This window comes from Orycteropus afer, unplaced genomic scaffold, assembly GCF_000298275.1.
Source record: "Orycteropus afer afer isolate SDZICR_OR568_19922 unplaced genomic scaffold, OryAfe1.0 scaffold01096, whole genome shotgun sequence".
Lineage (NCBI taxonomy): Eukaryota > Metazoa > Chordata > Mammalia > Tubulidentata > Orycteropodidae > Orycteropus > Orycteropus afer.
Window position 1 is genome coordinate 269217 of NW_006922683.1, and position 6099 is coordinate 275315.

Below are 6099 nucleotides of genomic sequence, written 5' to 3' on the forward strand. Positions count from 1 at the left end.
AGATGATCTATAAGAATCACCTGGAGATCTTGCTAAACTATAGGTTCTGTTTCAATATATCTGGGGTGGAAATGCAAATTCTCAGTGGAAGGTTGAATCATAATGAATGGTTTGAAGCTCTGACTCGGAGCACCTCTGGAGCCTTCTGTGAGATGTTAATGAGGCAAGATTTCTTCTCTCTCCCCTAGCATACATAGGGTGAAAAATGTCTCACAAAGGTCCATTTATCACAGGAACACACTATATAAGTTCCCACAAAGTACTCGCTGCACAGAAAGAAGAGGAGGGAGCACACCAGCATTCTGAGGAGGCTCTCATTCTTTGATTCTAGATGACATAAGAAATTGGGGTGGGGGAAGGGAAAGCATTGGCATCTAATTTGGCCCCAAGTGGACCAGAGTTGCCGAGGTGTAGGGAGGGGCTAGGGTAACTGATGAGCCCTGGATAGCCATCTTCCCAGACTTTCCTTCCCACCTTCCCCCAGGTCACCAGAAGATAAAGCAGAAGGAAACTGCTGGGTCACTTCTGAGGACCCAGACATCCCAAGAAGAGAGATAGAGTGCATTTAGATTAGGTGGGGAGGTGTAGTAGGTGGGGGAAAGACAACTTGGGGTGAAGGGAAAAGAAGGAGACCCTTCACAGTGAAATTCTGACATTTAGGAAGAAGAAAAAGTGACAGCCATTTTAAGATCAATGTGGTTACAGAGGGAGTTTTCTGGTAAGCTCAGGTTTTGAAAGGTCATGGGAAAAAGATGGAAAGAAGAGCACGAAAAAAATGGGAAGAAGAGCACACAATTTAGGATGATACAAAATAACTGCAATCATTACAGAAACAACAAACGATAGACATAGAGCAATCGCTCACAACACACAGACACTGTGGGAGAGAAATCCAACGGATCTACCATCTCAGGACCATAGTACTGGGGAACACCAGACTCAATTGGCACAACAAAATATGTAAAAGTCTTGTCCCTCATCCTACAATGGTGAGTAGTGACTGGGGTCTTAAATGCTTTCAAGCAGACATCAAAGATGTAGCTAATGGTCTCCTATTATCGGAAAAGAAAAAGAGTGCAGAAAAACAAAAACAAGGGCATTTGGAAGCTATCAGCCCTAGGACACAATGGCCCTCAAGACCAGAAGTACTAGGTGGTTCCCAGCTACCAATGCCAATCACTCAGGAAAGGATTAAATCTGGAGATCCTGGAGAGAGTGGGAGGAAAAACGTGGAACAAAATCCAAAAACTCAATGATGACCAGAATTACTGGCCAGATGGAGTCTGGTGAGACCCCCAATACTATGGTCCTGGGTGGGATACATTCTGGGCCTGGAAAAAAGCTCACTCTCATGGGCTGGCTCTCAGCCCAATAGTAAACAAGATGTATGTGCAGACCACTCAACCCACAGTGATGCACCCACATACTCTATGGAAATGCATCCCTTGGAGCAATCAACCATGGGGCACCAGAGGGGCAGCATTCACATGGAGGAAATGCAGGATAAACAGGAGTGCATAACTATGAGGGGCACGGGGTGGGGGTTTACTGGGCGGGGGGGGGACACTGGGTTAGGGCTGGACGTGGTAAATGGGGAGTGAAACTAAATGTACATGAAATGTTGAATGTAGAACAAACTCTTGAAATATATATATATTTTTAAAGGATGAATGTAAGAACCTGTAAGAATATCAGGCGGTTCAAACCCACCAGCCACTCCTTGGAAGGAAGATGGGGCAATCTACTTACATAGTGATACTGCCTCGGAAATGTAAGGAGGGGTCACTATGAGTCGGATCCGACTCGATGGCAAATAACAACAACAACAAAGCACATCTGGAGCTGAACTTGTCAGACTCTGCCTGGCTCCCACTCTCTGGCCTCCTCTTCTCTCCATCAACCAAAAGCAAACCCATTGACATCAAGTTGATTCTGACTCCTAGTGACTGTACAGGAGAAAGAACTACTCCATAGGGTTTCCAAGGCTGTAATCTTTATGGAAGGAATCCTGGTGGTGCAGTGGTTAAAATGTTTGACTACTATCTGAAAGGAGTGCTGGTGGTGTAGTGGACAAGATATTTGGCTGCTAACCATAAAGTCAGCCTTTCAACCCCACCAGCTGCTCCATGGAAGGAAGATGGGGCAATCTACTTCTGTAAAGATTTACAGCCTCAGAAACCCAATGGGGGTCACTCTGAGTCAGAATTGAATCAATGGCAGTGAGTTTGTTTTTTGTTTGTTTGTTTGTTGCTATCTGAAAGGTCAGTGGTTTGAACCCACCAGCAGAAAAATGTGGCAATCTACTTCAGTAAAGATTACAGCCTAGGAAAAGTTATGGGGCAGTTCTACAGTTCTACAGACTTGATGGCAATGGGTTTGGTTTTTGGTTTTTTAAATCCTTACAGAACCAGACTGCCATATCTTTCTCCCATGGAGTAGCTGGTGGGTTTGAACCACAGAACTTTTGGTTACCAGCTGAGCACATAACCATTGCACCACCAGGGTAATTTTCCTTCTACCTTCAGGATGCACTTGTAAAATTGGAAGGATTGAAGTTACCCAAGCCTGCATGCTGGAACTCAGTATCAAGTAATCCCTTTGCTGCTGGTCTAAATCTGAACTCAAGTTCCATGAAGCTTTTACCTTATTGCCCAGTTCTGATCCCTGATCTTCTCTCTCTCATGTCTAGTGTCTGAGCCCCCCAATAAGAAAACCTGTCTGGTACATCAGCCCCCTGTCAATACCTAGGCCCAGTCATGCTATTTTAGTTCATCATCTAGGAAGGATTCTTGGCCCTGAACCCCAACCCAGTGACTGAGACCTGGTAACCCACCTCTCCCAATTGCCCACTTGTGTTTCTAAACGTCATCATGTTCTGGATTCCTATAGCATTTTTTCCTTCCATTTGAATCCTCAGTTTTCTTCTGTTGTAGCTCTTTGTCAGCTAGGAATGCTTTTAATCATAAATGATAGATATCTCTGCAATAGTGGCTTAAGCAGATAGAGGTTTATTTGCCTCATGAAACAAACATTTCCTGGACAGATGGTCCAGGGCTATGATGGCCGTTCAACAACACCATCAAAACCCTGGCTTTTCATCTCAACCATCTTTAGAGTCTAGAATTTAATCCACACACATTTTACCTCATGGTCATAAGACAGATGCTGCAGCTCAGGGTCTCATGCCTAGATTCCAGACAGAAGATGGAGAAGGAGTGAAAGGGCAAGAAGCTAAGGATAAAGGGGCTTCCAGAGAAGCTTTGTAATTTCATTCAGAATGAAACACTATCCCTAGTGGCATCCACCTATGTCTCCTTGTCTAGAACTGTGTCATATGAACACCATTCATCTGTCAGTTTGTTATACTCTGGTGGCTTGTGTGTTGCTATGATGCTGGAAGCTATGCCACTGATATTTCAAATACCAGCAGGGTCACACATGGTGGACAGGTTTCCACGGAGCTTCCAGACTAAGACAGACTAGGAAGAAGGAAGGGACCATCTACTTCTGAAAAAGTTGACCACTGAAAACCTTATGGATAGTGGAACATTGTCTCATATAATGCTGGAAGATAAGTCCTTCAGGTTGGAAGGCACTCAAAATACTAGTAGGGAAGAGCTGCCTCCTCAAAGTAGAGTCAACCCTAATGATGTGGATGGAGTAAAGCTTTAGGGACCTTCATTTGTGGCATGACTTAAAATGAGAAAAAAACACAGCTGTAAACATCCATTAATAATCAGAACTGGGAATGTTCAAAATATGAATCTAATACAATTGAAAGTTATAAAAATGAAATGAAATGCATATCGCTATGGGAGTAGATTGCCCAATCTTCCTTCCAAGGAGTGGCTGATGGGTTTGAAATGTCAGCCTTCTGGTTAGCAGTCAAATGCCTTATGCACTATGCCACCAGAGTTCCTATTTTAGGCATTAGTGAGCTGAAATTGACTGGTATTGGCCATTTTGAACTAGACAATCAGATATGGTCTACTATGCCAGGAATGACAAATTGAAGAGAAATGCATCACATTTACCATCAAAAAGAACATTTCAAGGTCTATCCTGAAGTATAACACTGTCAGTGATGGATAATTTCCATATGCCTACAAGGAAGACCAGTTAATATGATTATTATTCAAAATTACGCATCAAACACTAATGCCAAAGATTAAGAAATTGAAGATTTAAACCAATTTCCTCAGTCTGAAATTGATCAAACATGCAATCAAGCTGCACAGATAATTATTGGTGATTGTAACTCAAAAGTTGGAAGCAAAGAAGGATCAGTAATTGGAAAACATGACCTTGGTGATAGAAATGATGATGGAAATTCTGTGATAGAATATTTCAAGACCAATGATTTGTTCATGGGAAATACTTTTTTTTTTCAACAACATAAACACAGACTATACACGTGCACCTCACCTGATTGAATACATAGGAATGAAACTGACTACATCTGCAGAAAGGAACAATGGAGAAGCTCAGTAGCATCAGTTGGAGCAAAGCTACGGTCTGACTGCAGAAAAACAATCAATTGTTCATATGCAAGTTCAAGTTGAAGCTGAAGAAATTAAAACAAGTCTACGAGGGCCAAAGTACGACCTTGGGTAAATCTCATTTGAATTTAGAAACCATCTCAAGAATAGATTTGATGCATTTAACAGTAATGACCAAAGACCAGATGAGTTGTGTGATATCAAGGCCAGCATACATGAAGAAAGCAAAGGATCATTTAAAAGAAAGAAAATACCAAAACGGATTTCAGAAAAGACCCTGAACCTTACTTTTGAATGTACAGTAGCTAAAGCAAATAGAAGAAAAGATGACATAGGAGAGCTGAACAGAAGACTTCAAAGGGTGGCTCGAGAAGACAAAATAAAGTATTATAATGACATGTGCAAAGACCTAGAGTTAGGAGACCAAAAGGGAAGATCACGTCCAGCATTTCTCAAGCTGAAAGAACTGAAGACAAAGTTCAAGCCTTAAATTACAATATTGAAAGATTCTGTGTGCAAAATGTTGAGCAGTTCAGGAAATATCAAAAGAAAATAGAAGGAATACAGTGTCACTGTACCGAAAAGAATTGATCGAAAAACCAACAGTAGTGAAGGAAGAAACTCAAGCTGCACTGAAAGCACTGGCAAAAAACAAGGCTCTGGGAATTGATTGAATACCAATTCAGATGTTTCAAAAAGCAGAAGCAATGTGCTGGAAGTGCTCACTTGTCTCTATGTCAAGAAATTTGGAAGAGCTGGGCAACCAACCGGAAGAGATTCATGTGCATGTCCATTCCAAAGTAAGGAGATCTAATGGAATGTGGAAATCATCAAACAATATCATTAATATCACACTCAAAAGTTTTCTGAAGATAATTCCAAAAGGTTGCTGTAGTGCATCAAAAAGGAACTGATACAAATTCAAGTTGGATTCAGAAGAGTGTGTGAAATGAAGGATATCATTGCTTATGTCAGATGGATCTTAGCTGGAAGCAGAGAATACCAGAAAGATCTTTGTATGATTTTTATTGACTATGCAAAGGTATTTGACTCTGTGGGTCATAACAAACTATGGATAGCATTGCAAAAATAGGAATTACAGAACACTTAACTGTGCTCGTGAGGAACGTGTACATAGACCAAGACATTTGAATAGAGCAAGGGGATACTGCAGGGTTTAAAATCAGGAAAGGTGTGCATCAGGTTGCATCCTTTCACCATACTTATTCAAACTGTATTATGAGCAAATAATCCAAGAAGCTGGACTGTATGAAGAAGAATGTGGCATCAAGATTGGGAGAAGACTCATTAACAACCTGCAATATGCAGATAACAACCTTGCTTGCTGAAAGTGAAGAAGACTCTAAGCACTTACTGAGGAAGATAAAAAACTATAGCCTTCAGTATGGATTATACTTCAACATAAAGAAAACAAAAATCCCCACAACTGGACCAATAAGCAACATCATGATAAACAGAAAAGATGAAGTTGTCAGGGATTTCATTTTACTTGGATCCACAATGAATACCCATGGACGCAGCAGTCAAGAAATCAAATGACATATTGCATTGGGCAAATCTGCTGTAAAAAACCTCTTTA